A 20,795-nucleotide genomic window follows, 5' to 3' on the forward strand; every position below is an offset into this window, starting at 1 on the left:
GACATTGGTCCTCAAACTAAGGCCCGCGGTGCGATCGCATGATTGCTCAAAACAGAGATACGCACGGTAAGGTAATGTTTGGCAGGAAGCCATACTATAATAGAGGATCTCTAGGGATCCTTTCCTGTGGCCGCAATATGAATTGCATGGAAGTGTACTGAAACAATTTGCTTATGTGCACCGCAATGCGCATGCAAAACAGTTTGAAAATATCTGCGGCGCCATTGACTTACATAACTTCCGGTCAACGCAGGTTGCCACACATGTTGACCCATAACGTGTTGCGTCCGATGCAATATTTCCGCTGCACCAGAAATGAAATGTCCCGGAGACTTCCATTGCTTTAGCGTCATGCTGTGGTAAAAATGGGTAACGCAATGAAATAAAAAAAGCTGTGTTGTGAAAATGGCCTCAACGTTTCTCCCACTAAAGATCTATTGGAAGACCCCATCCTTCCATTTCTTCTGGTCGATTCCAAACCAAGAAAAGACTCCGATTACTCCATCTTTTGATTTCACTGAGATATTCTTACAAGACAGACCTTTCAAGTCTATGAATTATACTGTATGTACGGTATATTCACTACCATTTGTAGAGCTGTTATATTCCTCCGTGCTCCAATTCTTGTTTCCCTTTTGAATAAGTTTACTTTAAAGAACAAGCGACACCCATGCTAACCTAGAAATAAAAAAACATATATAAGTAGATAAATACTACTTCTACTTACATAACAGATGTATTGTGCTTTCCACGTAATGATTCCTGTGAATTTTATAAAGGAAAAGCAGAAAATCCTATTCTAGGCAGTGGCCATCTTGCCAAGCTAATGCTGACATCATATCCTCCCTGACTCTTGCTTTCCTCCTCCCTTCTCTTGCTCATTGTGTATTCATTAGCTTCCGTCCTCCCAGAGTCTTCAGACACTCCCACTGAGGTGTATACTAACAACTGCACTGATTTTTTTTTTGTATTATTTACACATCTAATCACTGAGTCACCTCAGCCTTGCTGTAAACACTAGTGATCAGAGGTTGTTTCTGATAAGCAGCTAGATAGGGAAATGGAAGAGGAGGAATATATTATAGATAAGAACTCTCAGCATTCAACTCTTTGGCACTGTTTGGCACTAGGGCCAGTGCTCCTAAAGTATGTGATAACTACAAACCATAACAGCACAAAACGTTTTGCACGTTTTGAATGCAGGATTAGCATCTTTATCACTTAATAGACTCAGACCAGTTGCTGTTGAAATTAGATTTTTATGGTGACACTCCCGCTTTAATGCAGAGACCTTTTTTGAGGGCATTTTTTATAAGTCCTAATGAAATGATACTTGTTTTTTCACTCTATGGTTAATGTTACACTATTATCACAAAATGTCAGAGGTTTGCATAATGTAATAAAAAGAGCAAGGATTCTCACTTATTTTTAGAACATTGAATCTAATATAGCCCTACTTCAACAGACGTATTTAAACCACTGTGAGAATGAAAAATTACTTTGAAATTGAGTTACTAGGAATCTCAGTTCTCCACTTCCAAATAAAATACTGTGTGTGTGTCTATGTTAATTAAAACATTTTCTGATTGAATTTGATTAAAAGTGAGATAATGTAGGCAGGTTTGTCTCTTTGAAAATGAAGTTGTACATCTTTATGTATACTATAGCTAGCCAATATGGTCCACATACTAATAGAAAGGACATTTTTAAATTGACAAAAATAGTGAATGCAAATTATATATTGGAAAACCTTATGGGCAAAGACTTGAATGATCTCTGGGACGCTAGGCTGAATAGGCCAATAATAAGATGGCTTAACAGCAACCCACTAACCTCTAAAATTCTGCAGTCTTGTGTGAGTCAGAGACTTTTTCATCCAGTGGCTACATTTTTTTACCCCACAATCTGACAGTGTTGCAATACTGTAATAGTTAAAACTGACCGGACACCCTTACAACTTTGTAGCCTTTTTTACCTTTTGAGGGGGTCCTGGGCTGCCTGCTTGGAAGAAAATACCAACAATGTTTCATGCATTGCTTCTATGGGACAACTTGAATGTGACTATTAGGGTGTCAATAAATGCCGATCATAACAAATTCAGAATTCAGTCCAATAAGATCTTCCTAGTGATAAATATAAAAAAAGGTTATACTATAGGTTTTAATATGCCTAAATGGATGAGAAAAAAAGACAGCTATAAATGCATGCACAAATATGGTCTGGGAGTCTCATATTGAAATTGCAAAATAATGATCTGCAAAGAAAATCCAAATTCTAGCTATTAAAGACAACGTGGATAACAACTTATATGACCCTCTGGATAGTTTTAAAGTCCTAGAAAATGATTTGTCTACTCTATCTGGGCTGGAAGAATTTGATTCTTAGTCTGTAGAGAACTGAATATATTCTTTAAAACATACCTAGTTCTCATTGCTCCACTTGAAGATTATTTTGCTGGGGCTCCAGTGGAGAAGAAGAGGACCGCATTGATGGTAACAGTAGGTCTGGTGAGTGGGGCAGATCTGTGGGGAGCGACAGTACCAGCAGAGCCTGGCATATAGCGTGGACGTCGGGTAAGTGCCAGGAAGCCTGCTGACTCCAGTGATGGACATTGCGTAACAGTGACGTGTGTGCATACATCTCCCAGGGTTGCGAGGCATTTTTGCCATGGTACTGAAGGACATCATGATGGCAAAAATCCTCATTCCCCATCGCTTGGTATACAGGAGCATCACTCGGGCATATAGCTGGTATTTGCCTGAGTAATATTCTTAATGCTCAGAAATCATAGGAGTGAAACCGGCTATAGGATTTGCTGCTAATCCTCGTGTGATGGCCAGGTGATAAGTAATTTGCACACGGCAAGCTACTTATCACCTAGAATAGGATAAGGCCCTGTGATCGCACCATTAACCACTTTAGGATACTTGGTACGCATATCTACGCCCCTTTAAACTTCACGTGCAGATCAGGGGGGTAGATATGCGTACTGCTGCCTTACCGTTGCGTTCGCGATCCCTGCGCTGTTTTCCGTCGATCCACCGTCGCAGCCCCCTCCATCTGTGATCAGGATGTGAGAATCTTTTGATTCTCACTCCCGATCACTGTTCCCTTGTCTCCTGATAGCTTGCAAACTTCACTCAAGCTCTCAGACCCGACACTTCCGTGTTCGGCTCTGTTCTATTAATAGAAACATGGTCTCAGTAGCACCATCTTGGAGCCAAAAACTAAAATACACCTATTTATACTAGTATACTGTTTTACATAGAAAGTTTATTATTCTTTTTTTATTTTATTACTTGTAACCCCTTCCAACCCTGCCCCACAGTTACAGAAATAAAACACTTGTTAATTTTTTTTTTTTTTTTAATTACATTATTTAATTTTTTTTTTTACATAAATAGTTACCTTAGGGACTTTTCTAATATAGATGTCATGCGAGTATATAACTGTTAATTTTGCAAAAAAAGTCTTGTAATAAGTGAAAAAGTATTAAAAATCCCTAAATGGAAAAATGCTCCTTTTATTTCCAGATAAAATATTATCACCATACATTGTACTAGGGACACAATTTAAACGTTGTAATAACCGGGACAAATGGGCAATTAAAACGTGTGGGTTTTATGTACCGAAGCAAGTTTTATTTTAAAACTATAATGGCTGAAAACTGAGAAATCATTTTTTTTCTTTTTTTTCCTTATTATTCCCTTTACAGTGCATATAAAATAAAATAATTCATAGCAAAAACTACCACCCAAAGAAAGCCTAATTTGTGGTGAAAAAAATAATATATAGATCATTTCAGTGTGATAAGTAACAATAAAGTTATCACTGAATGAATGGGAGGAGCGCTGAAATGTGAAAGTTGTTTTGATTTTTAAGGGAAAAAACCTGTGATCCTAAAGTGGAGAACAAGTGACACCCATGCTAACCTAGAAATAAAAAAAAACACATATATAAGTATATAAATACTAGTTCTACTTGCATAACAGATGTGTTGCACTGACCACGTTATGATTCCTGTGAATTTTATAAAGAAATAGCAGAGAATCCTAGACAGTTTCCATCTTGGTTAGCTTTGAATGAAGCTAGTCCTGACATCATTTCCTCCCTCACGCTTTTTTTTCCCCCTCTTCTTGCTAATTGTGTATTAGTTGCCTGCCCTCCTCCCAGAGTCTTCAGACACTCCCACTGAGGTCTATACTAGGAAGTGCACCGTCTTATGTCATTAGAAGGAGGTGGAAATAAAGGGAAGAGGAGGAATATATTATAGATAAAAAGATCCCCCAGCATGCAACTGTTTGGGAATGGCAATTAAAGGGCCAGTGCGCCTAAGGCATGTAATAACTCCAAACCATAACAACAGAACAAGTTTTTAAAGTTTTGAATGCAGGATTAGCATCTTTATCACTTAATACACTTAGACCAGTTGCTGTTGAAAGTTGATTTTTATGGCGACAATCCCACTTTGAAAAGGATCTGTAAAGTTAAAAAATTCCACGGGGGATACTCACTTTGGGAGGGGAAAGCCTCTGGATCCTTTTGTGGCTTCCCCGTCCTCCTGTGTCCCACGGTGGTCTCGCTGCAGCACACTGAACAGCGGGCATGTAAATATTTACCTCCCCGGCTCCAGCGCAGGCGCAGTAGCGGCTCTCCACTGGGGAATAGCCTTCACAGTTGAGTGGACCCGACTGGGATCGGCTATTTCCACCTGTTTCCGAGCAGAGAGCCACTTACTGCACTTGCGCTGGAGCCAGGAGCGCACGTTTTACAGCCTGAGGACGGGCAGCATGTCCGAAACAGCTCTCAGCCAGTATCTGTTGCAGCTTTTTTAACATGCACACGTGAAGTTTTTCTGTATGTTGGACTCGTTTATCCGTCATACTATGCAATTGTTGACTATTGACCGGTTTGTGCTGGAATGCCTTTTGATGGACTAGGGGGGTCTCATGACTCCTATCTAATGCAAGTTGCTGGCACCTGTCTGTGACACTTCCCTATGTAAAGAAATGTTTGTACAATAAATATTTACAATTTGCATTTAATTTGTAGTGTGCTGATCTTTTGTTGATCTGAGCATTTTACTGACAGTTTTTGGACTAATACATATCCTCAGGAGGGATTCTAAAGGCTCTCTTTTTTTTTTAAGGCACCCTTTGGTATGAACCTATACATGCAAATGTGCCAGCCAGCCTGCCTACTCGCATGCGCAGTATTCTGGCAGCTGGACTGTGCCACTGCAGTTCAGGGAATTTTTTTGAAAAGAAATAAGTAACCCTTGAGAATCCCCCATTGGGAGATAGACTAGTCCAAAACCTGCTGGTAAGAGATTCAGAGCTCTCAGATTAAAATACTTACTGTGACAACCACAAAGGGGAAAGGTCATTTATAGTTTATTTTAGTCAGTGACAAATATAGAGCTTGCATATATTTGAATATATGTAACCTTAACCGTTTATTTTTGATTATAGTGGTCTTTACAAATTGCCCGTGTAGGCATGGAGCCTGATTGACATACGATGCTATCCTTCTACCCCTAGAGTGAAAGCATGGTAAAAAGGGAACTACATGAACCTGTTTAAAGAAAATTTGTAACTAAATAAAAGTTCCCCTGGGGGGTACTCGCCTCGGGTGGGGGAAGCCTCAGGATCCTATGGGGAGGCCACAACTGTATCCACTTATCTACTTCAGAAAATGGAATTTACTATGTACTAACTGATTAGATAACTTGTAGAAAACTCCCAACATTATTGCAAATTATTGCGCCAACTACATTATGATAGTCTTGTAACCTACTACTTGCTTGTGCATATAGCTTATGTCGATGGTTCCTATGATTGTAACAACCCCAGGCTTGTCTAAAAGACAAAAGCAGACCAGGAGCCCAATGGTGAAGAATTGTGTACGATTCAGAAAAGCAAATTGCTAAGGATGTATATACTCACAAAGGTGGGTTGCAAATCCTTGCAACCACTGTCAGAGCAGGCAGGAAATTTACCGTCCCCGCTCTGTTTTCCAGGTCTTTAACATGAACTGGATGGTCGCATTCCGTAAGTTCTTTAGGACAACTATAACAACTATCACCTCTAAAAGAGGTATAACAAGACACGTAAAACATGGGTGGAGGCTCCCAATGCGTAAAAGATAGGCTAATAAGCTGTTATTCTTATAAACAGAGTGGTACTCTTACGTCTCTTGAAGAATTTGGACCTGTTTATTTAAAAAAGGTCTTTTATTTGAGCACATAAAATTGACAACGTGTTTCACGGGTGCTTGTCCGCTTCCCGAGGTCAGTGAAAAGACAGGTACGTTAACTGCTATGGCTGTGTAGCAAGCATGATCACTTTTCTGTGAAGAGAGACGATCATGCTTGCTATACAACCTCAGCCGTAAGGGCCTTTTTCAACTACACAGCTGAATCGCAAATAGCTAGCGATTTTTAAATCGCTAGGGTTGCTACTTTATCATAGAAATCATGAGACGTATTTTTCACTATAGTGATCCAATTTGTAAATCGGAAATTGCAATCGCTTTCTGGAGCGATTTTCTGAGAGATAATGCAATGCAAATGAAAAATCACAATCGCATAACAATTCATGAAAAATTGCAATCGCTGGCATTTGTGATTGCGATTGCTAGTGGAAAAGGGCCTGCACCTGAGGAAGCAGGCCAGCACCCATGGAATGCGTTGTCAATTTTATGTTCTCAAATAAAAGACCTTTTTTTTCAATAAACTGATCCAAATTCTTCACGAGAGGTAAGATTACCTCTGTTTATAAGATTAACAATTTATTAGCCTATCTTTTATGCATTAAGTGACATGCTTGTGCAGGTCTACAATCTTGTCCCTGACATCAAGAGAAAACTTAACCATCTTAGCGGTATGGACGAGCTCAGCTCGTCCATCACCGCCGATGGCTGCCGCTCAGGCCCTGCTGGGCCGATTTTGATGAAATAAAGAGCAGCACACGCAGCCGGCACTTTGCCAGCCGCGTGTGCTGCCCGATCGCCGCCGCTCTGCGGCGATCCGCCGCGAGCAGCGGCGAAAGAGGGTCCCCCCAGCCGCCTGAGCCCTGCGCAGCTGGAACAAATAGTTCCGGCCAGCGCTAAGGGCTGGATCGGAGGCGGCGGACGTCAGGACGTCGGCTGACGTCCATGACGTCACTCCGCTCGTCGCCATGGCGACAGGAGAAGCCAAACACGGAAGGCTGCTCATTGCGGCCTTCCGTGTTAATTTTGGCCGCCGGAGGCGATCAGAAGAACGCCTCCGGAGCGCCATCTAGTGGGCTTTCATGCAGCCAACTTTCAGTTGGCTGCATGAAATAGTTTTTTTCTTATTTACAAAAAACCCTCATGCAGCCGCCCTGGCGATCTTAATAGAACGCCAGGGTGGTTAAATTAATTGGGAATCGTGAAAAAACAAACAAAAAAAAAAAACAGATACCGTACTTATCTAAGGAGAGGGAAGGCTCTGGGACCTATAGCTCCTCCGTTGGATTCTCCTGCCACGGGGAATTTCGAAAGTCTTCCCAAAGACATGCGGCTGCATACAGCGCATGCACGGTATGGGGCAGACCGTCTTTGGGAGCACTCTGCCTCCCGAAGACTTCTGACGCCTCCTTCACACCAGAGAGAGAGCAATATTTGACCAAATCGGTAGAATACTCCCACCGGGGAGCCAGTGCTGGAACGGGGACCGAGAGAGGAACGGGAAGGCAGAGATGGGGTTTCTGCAGATTGCTTTTGTTAAAAAGGGAAAAAAGCTATCCATGACTGAACAAAATGCACACCATTCTTGATATTTCAATCTTAGCACAAAGTTTATGAGGGACAAATATAAAACCATTTAAACTTTAAATGATTTTATATTTGGGATAAGTCCCTAATAAACTTTGTGCTCTCTGACACAGGAGACCTGGGTTCAAATCCCGGCTCTGCCTGTTCAGTAAGCCAGCACCTATTCAGCAAGGAGTTTCTTGGGCAAGTCTCCTTAACACTGCTACTGCCTACTGAGTGCGCTCTAGTGGCTGCCTCGCAAGCGCTTTGAGTCCGACAGGAGAAAGGCGCTATACAAATACTGCTATTAAGATTGAAATATAAGGAATGGTGTGCATTTTATTCAGTCATGGATAGCTTTTAAAAAGACAAGCCAGCAAAAGGCAGATCAAAAAGTGTACACATTATGATCATTGATATATCATCCAAGTATTCAACTACAATCCCAGGCCTAGGGCCTATGCAGCACAGAATCTGACGTAGTGAGGCTACAACAAAGGAAAGGGGCTAAAATGTGGTATGAAATGGACACTACTAGGCTGCCTTACCTAAAGCAGAAAATAGTAATAGGTAGGAATATGATCGGCTGCTCTGCCGCATTGTCTCAAGCTACTGTTTTTTCTTCCAATGGCGCAGCTGCACACGGCTACACACGCTGAGTAGAGCGGGAGTTAGGATGGGCAGGATTTCTGGCTTGCGCAGCAGAAGAGCTATGTCGCGTCTGCGCTCTGCAACGCGTACAGATGGAGATCTAGCCGCGTGCACTCGTAGCTTTGAACTTGGCTAAGTTTAGACCAGCCGATAGTAAAAAAATCATTGAGAGGCAGAGGATTAGTCGCGGCCCGGCGCAAAACATCCCACGGCCCGGTATTGGGCTGCGGACCGGGGATTGGGGACCCCTGCTCTATAGGACCTAGAGCCTTGCCTCTGGCTTCTTTCTTTTTGTACCGATTCTCATTCACTTTAAAGAGAACTTGAGGTGGGTTTTAAGAATCCTATTAGCACACAGAGGCTGGGTCTGCATATAATGCTCAGCCTCTGTTGCTAGAATGTCTCCCCCCAGCCCCCCCCCCCCCCACGTTCTGCTGTCCCCCATAAATCAAACTGCTGTGCTAGCAACACGCAGCGTGTTGCTAGCAAGCGGTTTACATCCACACTGTCACTCTCAGCCGCTCCCCCGCCTCCTCTATATCGCCACTCCCTGCCTGCGTCCCTTCCCTCCAATCAGCGGGGAGGGAAGGGACGCAGGCGGGAACCGGCGCTGTAGAGGAGGTGGGGGAGCGGCGGAGAGTGACAGTGTGGATGTAAACAGCTTCCTAGCAACATGCTGCATGTTGCTAGCACAGCAGTTAGATGTATAGGGGACAGCAGAGCGCAGGGGGGGGGGGGCCTGGGGGGAGAGAGTATAGCAACAGAGGTTGGGCATTATATGCAGACCCAGCCTCTGTGTGCTACTAGGATTCTTAAAACCCACCTCGGGTTCTCTTCAAGAGAAAAAGTTAATTGAATAGAGGCCTGTATAACCCAAGCTATGATAAGAGAGCCTACTTTATGCTCCCTTTGAACACTCTTTGTCCCTAGTCAGGGGCAAACCCAGGGTTTTCAAGGGGGGGATTCCTGAAAGGTCTCCCTCAGCCACGCACAATATAGTATAATAATATGGTAGGACATCATGCTGGGTACGCACAATGCAATTTCCCGTCCAACTGACGGGATCTGACAATTATTTCCTAAATGTCCAATCTGCTCCCGATCGACAATGGGATAGATCAGGAGCAGTTTGGATACAAATAATAATGAGGACAGCCGTCCTCGCTTATGAAGGGAAAAGTGAAGCATTCATACAGCAGGGCACAGGGCTGTGCTCATACCTGAATCTGTGCTCTGTTACGTTCCCTAGAGCTGCTCCATGCTCTGTACACACGCTGCTGCTCCACCCAAAGTCAACAGTAGCAGGGAAAGAAAGGGGGCAGTGCTGTGAGCTGCAGGATGCCTGCAGATATTCTGGTATCTAATGATGGATACACACCATGCGTTTCCGCGTTCGATGCGGCCGTCGATTCGATTATTTCCGACATGTCCGATTGAAGCTTCGATGGATCGTTAGGTCGATTTGCCATACTTTACATTGCATTCGACCTAAAAATCATCGAAATTCGTTCGGAAATGTTCGGAAATAATCGAATCGACGCGTATCGACGGCCGCGTGCGACGCGGAAACTCATGGTGTGTATCCAGCATTAGCTTGTGCCTGTCCCCAGACACTGCATCGGCCCTGGTCTGAGGGGGGATTCTGGGCAGCTGTAATCCCCCCCTGCGTTTGCCAATGCTAGTATACTGTTTGGTTATCCGGACGCTCTTCGTTTACTTTTTTATATTATTATTTTAATTGTTTCAAACAAACAAAACCTGTGTAAATCATTACCTTAATATATATATGCTACACATGCCATCTGCACTAATGCAACCCTGTTCTATCACAGTTACTTTTCTTGAATTGGCAAAGGTGTGGTCATTTACCCCAGAGAATGCAGCCTTCATGATTTTCAAAAAGAATGTTTTTTTTTTAAATAGTATAAATATTAGAGTCATGTAATTTAAATAAACATTTGATTTTATGTGGGAAATATTGGCTCCTTTTACATCATTAATACATGTTAAAATAGACTACCGTTCTGCTAACCGTGGCAAATGGACAAATACACAACCTTATGAATAATTCATGTTTGGAGAAAATGGCAACATTTCTATTTACAAACAATGAGCAACAAACTGATATAAATATACACTGAACCTACCTGACCCCTGCATGCTTAGGTAAGTTTAAATTCATAGCTCAAATAATATTTCACCTATCACATGTGGTCATCGCTATTAAAAAAGAACACCCTTAACCCCGATATAATTGCAGTGTTGCATAACTAAATTCGAATTTAGGGATGGCGTCGGATTCCAGCAGTGTTTCTAAGTTTGTAGATGGCATGGCATTAAACCTTAAAGCAAACCTGTACTGTACTGAAACAAAAACAAACAAACAAAAAAACAAAACACAAGAATGAAATAGTTAGCCTCTGCAGATACCAAGTGACCTTTTTTATCCCCTTCAGTGTTTGCAAGTTGTTCTGGAATTCTGGGTACTCAATCTTCACAATTGCACCAACCTTAGAACAACTTCCACGTCAGTGACCTGAAATTATATGCTCCTGATTTATCTGTTTGCAATCAAGTGACTGCACAATTGTATTTCTTAATAAGAAAAGATTGTATTTTATCGATCCACAGCATTTAAAAAAGCTGAATTATTCCTGCTATCAAAACCAGTTGCGACCATATCTGTGAAAAAAAAAATCTACCATGGGCATCAATCAGTTCTTTCAGGGAACATTCAATAATACAACCGCTCAAGATTGATTGGGCCCACCAGCTTCTCTGTTTTTCATACAATACAATCTGAATGTCTGATTGAGAATACAATCGTTCAAAAATGTTACTGTTAACCTTCATGTGGTATGATTATTTCAGGATTTTAGGGTCTAAAAGCGGTGCAATTTTTTTCATGAGCTTTTAGACCCTAAAAGCAGGAATAAATCATACGGCAGTGAGATCTGCGGCAGCCCTTACACTTCCCTCCCTGGGATCCAGCATTGCGATTCTCCCTCCATCCTCCGGGTGGCAGTGTACCCCTACAGTGAGATTGCCGCCACCCGCCAGTCTTCATGACGACAAATGGCAATCTCGCCTGAGGGATCCAGATCCTCCAAGGACTGGAAGAAGAATTGCTGCCAGCGCCTGGATCCTGGGTTTCGTGAGTTAAAAGCCCTGCACGGTGCACTGTGGCCATATACCTCCCAGCAGGTACTGTACTGGGGACACCTACCTACCTAACCTATATTGCAGGCACCTATTCCTGGCTCCGGGGGGGGGGGGGGAAGGCACATGTCTGCAGCTGGTTGTCTAGCACATATATCAGGTTTTCCCCCACCCGGCCACTAGCTGTTGGGAGCTTCCTGATAATCTGAACAATGATTCCCATTTTCCTATTATGGTGTTTTCATGACTACTGTAATTTTCAAATAACATTGTGATTTCAGCTAGTGGTGCAGAATGTTCAAGGCTCATAGGAGTGTGTGCTGCTATTACAAGTGACTTTCTGTGTGATCTTACAAGACACAAATGGTTTCAGCTCTGCTCTGAGAAGTGTTATTGAATTGTTTATCGCTTGGAAACTGTCGGATCCCTCTGAAAAAGCTGAAAGACAATTATTGCTGATGTAACATAGCCTTTGGTATCTCAGAAGTGCTTTAGTAAATATGGTGGCAAGTATTTTTTTTTTAAATGGCACCATTTAAGAAACAGGCTTCCTGTTATTTTTCTATGAAGATGAGCTCAACGTTCCATTTTAAGAGTTCGATGACAGGCACGCAAGGGAGAAACAGGTTTGTTTTAGCATAACTGCACACTGCACAGGCTGGCAGGGAGTCAAGATATGAGTGCCATGTGATTATTTATAACTTTTAAGTGAAATAGGAGCCAAGAATAGGGTTTTCATGATATGACATAGAATATTAGAAGTGAAGCCTATAATTGGAAATGGTATTATTCAGTGACGCCAATGTTTGATTTACATATGAACGAAGGAAGAATTCATTAACGGCGTGCGGGCATAAACACATTTTCTGAAGAAAACTTTTCTTGTTGTCATAGCTGTCACCAGGAATAAAAAGAATGTCAAATATCAGAGTATTCTATTACATCACTTCCCAGGCCAGCTTGGTACATGCTTGTGTATAGTAGAGGTGAATCAAACACAGTTGTGCTATTGCAGTGTTTGGTACGGTGGATGGTGATTATCTCTTACTGTATAGAGTTGCCCATAGGGCGTCATTTTTAAAAAATCTGTCTCTAAACATGGATCTACAAGGGTGTGCTGATAATTTCCTGGCTTTTACCCCCTTCCAGATGAAATAGAAAAGCAAGTGTGGGCTATATGACAGCCTAATAAGTTAGTATGTAACTGTGCAAATATCAGGTGTGTGCAATTCTTAAAACTGCACTCACCTGGGGCTTCTTCCAGCTCCTGGCAGTCGATCGGTGCGTTGAAGAAGCTGACCTTGCCAGGTCGGCTTCCAGGTCAGCTTCTGTGTGCTCCACGGCTGGGTCATGGGGTCTCTACTGTGCAGGCGCAGAACTAGTAGAGACCCGATGATGTCGCGTACACCACGTGACCCGCGTCGTGGAGCCCACAGAAGCTGACCTGGATGCTGACCTGACGAGGTCAGCTTAATCACCGCTGGACGCCGGGAGGGAGAGGAGCTGCTACGAGGGCACCGATCGACTGCCAGGGGCTGGAAGAAGCCCCAGGTGAGTGCAGTTTTTTTTTATGTGCAGCGCGGATCTTCTCTTTAAAGAGAATCTGTACTCTAATATTCTTACACTAAAAAGCATACCATTCTATTCCTTATTTTCTTCTGTGCCCCTCTGTGCTGTTTCTGCCACTCTCTGCTGCAATCCTGGCTTGTAATTAACAGTTTTAGGCAGTGTTTACAAACAAACTAACCAGCTTGTAATAGGCTCATATAAGCAGAGTGTGTGAGTCATACAGAGTGTGCAGGGGGCCTGCAGAGGGTGTGTATCCCTTCTAACCAATCACAAGCAGCCCTGCACATTCCACACATTCAAGCATTAGCCCGACAGACACGACAGAGGAAAGCAGATAAGATTAATTACAGAGTGCAATTAGGAAAAGCTGCAGTAAGCCAGAGCACATTAGAACAGGCATAGGAACTTATAGGATACAAGAACTAAGGCTGAAAAATTTGTTACAGAGTCTCTTTAAGGTACAAGCAAGTTTCACGGGCCGTCATGAAGTTTTTGTTTCTCTAGTGAAAAGTCTGCAAAGGGCATTCACTCTGAGATGTCACAAACACTGGGGGAAAAGCACCGTTCCTACAACTTTGTCAAAACCTGCATTTCTCATCTCAAGATGAGGCATTTCACCATAGTCAACAATGAGCCCAGCAGTGGGCACCCCACCCCCCAAGCCTCAACTGACCCGGCAACCTGGGATGTTCTTCATGAGCTGATTATTGAGGACTGGTGAATATCCACAAAAAAAGCTAGACATCTCATGGGAGCGGCTTGGGTTTGTTATCAACACAATCCTAGACACGGGCAAGCTTTTAGCAGCATGGGCGCTTAAAGTGACCCAGAGATGAAGAAAAAGCATGTTTTTTACTTACCCGAGGCATCCTGCAGCCCCATAAGCATGGATGCGCCCCTCGCCGTCCTCCTCAGTGCCGCCCTTCAGCCGCAATCTGCTCCAGTAAGCAGTTGTGTGATGACAGCAGGGGGCCTTTGCACATGCGCGGACCTTCTGCGCATGCGCGGACGGCCCCGGCTGACGTCACTCAGTCAGACTGGGACGACTGAGCCGTCTACCGGTGTTTGATTGCGTTTGTACGGAGCATTCTGTCTGGACTGCGGGAGGCACGTGAGAGGACGGCGAGGGACGCATCCATGCTTATGGGGCTGGCGGAAGCCCCGGGTAAGTAAAAAAAATAGGCTTTTTATTCATCTCTGCTTTTCTTTAAATGTTAGAGCAGTGATCAGGAAAAGGAACAAGCTGAAGCATCCAAAGCGACTGGCCCATTTTAAAGATGCACAGTACTTTTTGGCTAGGTTAATGACTTGAGGATGAAATCCGGCTCCACATCTATGATCCTGAAACCAATGAAAGGAATGACGCTACAGTGGATTTCCCAAAAACTTAAGACCATATTGTTCTTGGAAGATGAGTAAGTTTGGGTGGTAACTTTGGATGTCTAGAGTCTGTACACAACCATCCCACACAAGGACGGTATTGAAGTGGTGGACTTGTACCTACTCAGACAGATTGATCTCTCCCATAAACAAAGATCATTTGTGAGTAGAGTTGTCGCGAACCTCCGATTTTGGTTCCTCAAACTCGAACACGCGAAAAAAGTTCGCGAACATGCAAACTTTTGGACCGCCACAGACTTCAATGGGCAGGCGAACCTTCAAAACTACAAACATTAATTGTGGCCACTAAAGTGATGGAAAAGATGTTTCAAGGGGTCTAACACCTCTAGGGGGGCATGGCGGAGTAGGATACACGCCAAAAGTCGCAGGGAAAAATCCATATTTTACTACCGCAGGGTTTAAGGGCAGAGATCACATTTTATTGCTAAATTGGAGGCCTAACGTGCTTTAAAACATCTTGCATGTGTATACATCAATCAGGTAGTGTAATTAGTGTACTGCTTCACACTGACAGACTAAACTCACTGTGTAACGCACCACAAACAGCGGTTTGTGTAGTGACGGCCATGCTGGACTGGTGCGCACCATGGCGAGAGTGCAGGCCATGGCGGTTTTCAAGCCCATATGGTCGGGCTGAGGTAACTGAATGACAGAACAACAGTGACTGAGTGTCCAGCTGATCGAATTTGGTCTGTCCACAATGAAGCAACAACCTTATTATCTATCTTCTTGGGTCAGGTGTGCCCCCCAACACACTCATTTAGCCGGTCATTGCTTCATTGTGATGCGCAAGCCCCTTCACTGCGGCAAGGTAACGATCACGAAGGGGAATTGACACATGTACATGCCTTTTGTTTTGTTGTTGCAGCTACAGTGCAGCCAGAAAAATTAGGCAGGCATGTACACGCACCAGAAAAATTATTATAGCGGCTGCTGCTAGCAGCGGCCTTAAAAATTCAGGAATCCACCTGGAGTCCTGGACCCTGTTGGTGGTGGCGGAGAAGGCAGTCACACGGCGTGCAGGCAGAGATGCTGTGTGTGGGGACTGACTTAGTCTTTGGGCAGGCAGTAGCCCTCCGGGATCCATGCCTCATTAATTTTGATAAAGGTGAGGTACTGAACACTTTTGTGACCTAGGTGACTTCTCTTCTCACTGACAATGCCTCCAGCTGCGCTGAAGGTCCTTTCTGACAGGACGCTTGAGGCAGGGCAAGACAAAAGTTGGATGGCAAATTGTGACAACTCTAGCCACAGGTCAAGCCTGCACAGTGTACCAGCAGTGAAAAGGTAACTGCTGGTACAACAATGTGCGGTTACACAGGTGCAGTGAACAGGTTGCAGTGACTGCTGGTACAACAATGTGCGGTTACACAGGTGCAGTGAACAGGTTGCAGTGACTGCTGGTACAACAATGTGCGGTTACACAGGTGCAGTGAACAGGTTGCAGTGGCTGCTGGTAGAACAATGTGCAGTCACACAAGTGCAGTAAAAGGTATGCAGTGACTGCGGGTATATAATACAATGTGCGGTCACAGGTGCAGTTACAGGTATGCACGGACTGGTATTACACAATACAATGTGCAGCTGTCATACACATAGGTGCAGTGAACAGTTATGCAGTGACTGGTATTATATAACACTGCATGCTGTCACGCAGGTGCAGTGAACATGAACAGGTATGCACGTTCGGACTGGTATTATACAGTAAATGTGCAGCTGTCACACACAGGTGCAGTGAAAAAGTAGGCACTGAATGTGCTGGGCCTTGCACAGTATAGCAATTAGCAAGGGCCAGGTGTGACACACAGGGCTGTATAATGCAGTGTCAGTGGCACACAAAAAAAAAACTTCACAAGAGCATGATCTCTGAAAACAGCTCTTTTTGTGGTGCTTTTTAACAACAAATATCAGCTAGGAGCAAGCTAAAGAGCCTAACTAAGCTTTCTCTGTGTCTACAGCAGGCTTCTCTCTTTTCCCTCACTACTGCAGCAACACCGAGCGAGATAATGGCCGACGCAGCTGCCTTTTATAAGGGGGGCGGGGGGGGGGGGGCTCCAGGAGGGAGTGCAGCCTGATTGGCTGTCATGTCTGCTGACTGTGATGTAGAGGCCCAATTATGTGGTATAGGGGCAGGTCAAACTCGCCATAAAGTTCACATTTCGACGCAAACGCGAACCACAGATGTTTGCGCGAATAAGTTTGCGGCTGAACCGCTCGGGACAACTCTATTTGTGAGAGAACTACCCTATTTTATGCACTATTAGATGCCCCTGACCATAAGACGCACCAAGGTTTAGAGGACAAAAACGAAAGGCAAAAAAAAAATTTAAACCTGGACGCATCGATGGTGCAGGGGCATCTTGTGGCGTTTTCCCCCCCCCCCAAGATGTTTATATATAATTTACAGTGTCCAGCTACACTAACCCCTGCTGCCCCACCAGCTACACTAACCCCTGCTCCCTCCCTACCTCAGCTACACTGCATTACACTACACTAACCCCTGCTTCCCCACCCCATGATCTTCATGGACCAGGAAGCACCTTGTTAGCATCATTTACAGCAGCAGAATCCTCATAGCGGGTGTAGACCGAGGACACAAGTGCCCAGATAGGTAAGAGCTGCCACTTCTAGGGAACAGATTCAGAGTAACATTCGGACTATAAGACACAGTGACTTTTCCTCCCCACTTATGGGGGAGAAAAGGTGTGTCTTATACTCTGAAAAATACAGTACTAATGGTGATCTTCCATGATATTTACTTTAAATACGAAGTCATCTACTACGTACAGAGAAGAGGAATGGCCATGATTTGAACGTGGCCCCGTCCTACGCAAATCTATTCATGGGTTCCGATATGGAAGCTTTTGTCTATACCCATTCCATTTTGCATTGATATGCAGAGAGTTGGTGGTGCTATATTGATCTCTCTGTAGCATTTAAAGTAATGTCAATGTTCCTTCTCGTTTTAAAATTTTTATTCCCTTCCTTAACCTTTCATTATCCAATGATTTTGTACTAAATATACTCACAGATAAGCCTCCATTTTTATACTGAAAGATTCTTAGAAGTTGGGGGTCAGCTTATCCAGAGTAAAGTGCTTTCCAGTAAGCATATGTTGCTTCATATGATGTCTTATGCAGATTCACATGTGTTTGATGCGTTATGAGTATGGGTTCTTATGGGTTGATTTATCATAGTTCTGTTTCTTTTAAAAGCCCCCTTTCACCTCATCTGCTTGTTATGCCATATAATATTGGGGGTTGTGTTTATCCATAAGCAGGAAAAAAGGGCGCCGGTGGCTAAGGGATGAAAAGGGTGTCGCCATGGGTTCTAATGCATTTATTGTTAATACGCTGCCCAACGCAGAAAATAGGATGCCCAATAAATTTTGTTAACAACATTAGAATATTAAAGTTTTTGAAATAGGTTATTGATTTAGAAGCTTGCATCGGTATAATTTTTGTCATATTATCTTGTTTGTATGTACAAGTTTTATGTTACCAAAGATATTACGTTAGGCACCACTGAGGGGCGGTTAGGCAACACCGGGGGGGGGGTAGGTTTAGGCACCACCAAGGGAGTGGTTAGGTTTAGGCACCACCAAGGGAGGGTTCCGTGTGAGAGTAGGGTTGGGTTAAGCTGTATTGTTAAATACAGTAACGATTTTTAACGTTAATGTCTTTACATTATTATTGACCCTCTATTTTAATATGGTATGTATAGTTGACCAATTTAGTTAACGATGTTTATTGTTCCCTATTTTTCTGAGTGTTTTTTTGTGTGTGAAAAGAGTTGTGTTTTTTTTGGGGGGGGGGGGGGAGGGGGAGGGCAGGGAAAGGGTGTGTTGCTTATGAAGCAGTATATACAGTAAAGGCCGCCTTAGGGTCAGAGTTCCTCTTTATCCATGATAACTAGCAATGTCAGCTGATTTACATATATCCGCTGGCCCACGAAGGGTTTCAAATTGAATCTTTCAAATTCTCTAGCTGATGATTAATTAGCTAGCTGCCTGCTAATTAAGCAGCAGCTTCTGGCTGTGATAGGTGTAATTTCTTACCCTTCCGATGTCAATGGAAAGTTGCATTTAAGAAAATGTTATGCATAATAATGTTTTCAGAGCCTTTGTAGCAGGTCATTTGTACCCTGCTAGTACAGTACCTGTTTCTGGTGTATACATGGTGTTGGGAAAAATACAGAAGGAACATCTAGGATCCCATAAAGGGTCCCACAAAGCCCTTTAGCCATTCACAAGTACAGACTAACCAGCAAGCTCATGGCGAACCAGAACTCATTGGAGTGTGTAAGGGGCTACAATGGTCCTAAATGCTCACTTACTAAAATGCTATGGAAAACAAAAGTTTGCTTTCTTAAACACATAAATTAAATTATGTTTATGTAATTCTTAAATTACATAAAGAATTTGCAATAATTCAGGTTGGAGTGAGCTTGAGATGTCTCCCAGTGCATCACTGCTGAATATATGCAAATTAACCATTGTTGCCCTTATGCTTCATACACACTTGAGATAAAAGTCTTTGGAAAATGCAAGATCACAGACCAATTTTACCCCCTTCCATGTAGTATGAGAGCCATACTCTACACAGTCTATTCTATGGAGCTGCACTCCCCATCAGATAAAATCTTTGCAAGATGCTGCACACACAAAGATGCCCGTACACACTCAAAAGATCATTATCTGCAAAAGATCTGTTCCTGAAAAAATCCATTCCTGCAAAATGCATTCATAGTCTATGAGATCTGCAGATCCTCATACACACCTTGTTTAACAGACTTCATCTGCATATCTGGCAATCATCTGCAGATCTGAAAATCCATCCTGGTGGATCTGATCTGCAGATGATTGTCTGTAAACCAGGTGTGCATGAGGATCTGCAGATCTCATAGACTATGAATGCATTTTGCAGGAATGGATTTTTGCAGGAACAGATCTTTTGCAGATAATGATCTTTTGAGTGTGTACGGGCATCTTTGTGTGCAGCATCTTGCAAAGATTTTATCTGATGGGGAGTGCAGCTCCATAGAATAGACTGTGTAGAGTATAGCTCTCATACTACATGGAAGGGGGTAAAATTGGTCTGTGATCTTGCCTTCTCCAAAGACTGTTATCTCAAGTGTGTATGAAGCATAAGAAGCTAAACACACCTCCAGAACTGCTGGAATGCAATGATGTGTCAGCTTGTTAATTTGTACAGAGCCATAATAATCCATGTTGTAATTTCTCATCAGTGAGGGTCACACTGTAGTCTGACCCAGTCCTGACTATGGCATGGTGCACACCAAAAACCGCTAGCAGATCCGCAAAATGCTAGCAGATTTTGAAAAGCTTTTTCTTCTTTTTCTGTAGCGTTTCACCTAGCATTTTGCGGTTTTGTGAAGCGTTTTTGGTGTAGTAGATTTCATGTATTGTTACAGTAAAGCTGTTACTGAACAGCTTCTGAAACAAAAACGCCTGGCAAACCGCTCTGAAGTGCCATTTTTCAGAGCGGTTTGTGTTTTTCCTTAACATTGAGGCAGAAACGCATCCGCAATCCAAAATCTGCAGCAGCCCTGGAGTATGCGTTTCTGCAAAACGCCTCCCGCTCTGGTGTGCACCAGCCCGTTAAAATACATTACCCTAGCGGATCCGCACCCGCAAGCGGATCGCAAACCGCAGCTGAACCGCTCTGGTGTGCACTAGGCCTCAGACAGGAACTGCCACTTACATACCTGATTTTTAACCCTTTCAGGCAGAAAAGAAAAACCTTTCAGGCAAAAAAAGAAAAAAAGAACACAGCATAGTTATTCGTGTGCCAGGCACTGTACATACATATGTCTGTCTCATCATGTCCCATGTCACCTCCGGTATCCTTTGAAGCGGACCTGAACTCAGAATTCCTCTCTGCTCTAAAAGATACGCAACAGCATAATAACCTTTAAAGAAAACCATTTAATTGTTATAGCTGATACTAATCCTGCAATACATCTGCAGTTTGTCTACTTCCTACTTTCATGGAAGCAGACGTATTGTTAACATCCTGTGTTTACAAATTAGCTGCTCTGCTGTGGCAATGGAGATTCCCGAGCTTAACCAGCTGAGAGTTCAAATTACAATGAGTTACAAATGAGGGGGGATGGGGCTAAACTCTCTAAATACATACAGGGTACATTTCTCTGTTTTCCTTCTGTCCTGTGCAGAGTTCAGGTCCACTTTAACAAAAGTTTGCTAGCAGTTTACGTCA

At 43.3% G+C, this 20,795-nt stretch overlaps 1 protein-coding gene across 11 annotated transcripts in view; it reads left to right on the forward strand.

Moving 5' to 3' along the window:
• The window catches only part of SNX29 (sorting nexin 29), an 875,170-nt gene that overhangs the window by 173,358 nt on the left and 681,017 nt on the right, over nt 1-20,795 (forward strand). The gene's annotated exons all lie outside the window — the stretch shown is intronic.

The sequence above is a fragment of the Hyperolius riggenbachi genome, chromosome 7, assembly GCF_040937935.1.
Source record: "Hyperolius riggenbachi isolate aHypRig1 chromosome 7, aHypRig1.pri, whole genome shotgun sequence".
NCBI lineage: Eukaryota > Metazoa > Chordata > Amphibia > Anura > Hyperoliidae > Hyperolius > Hyperolius riggenbachi.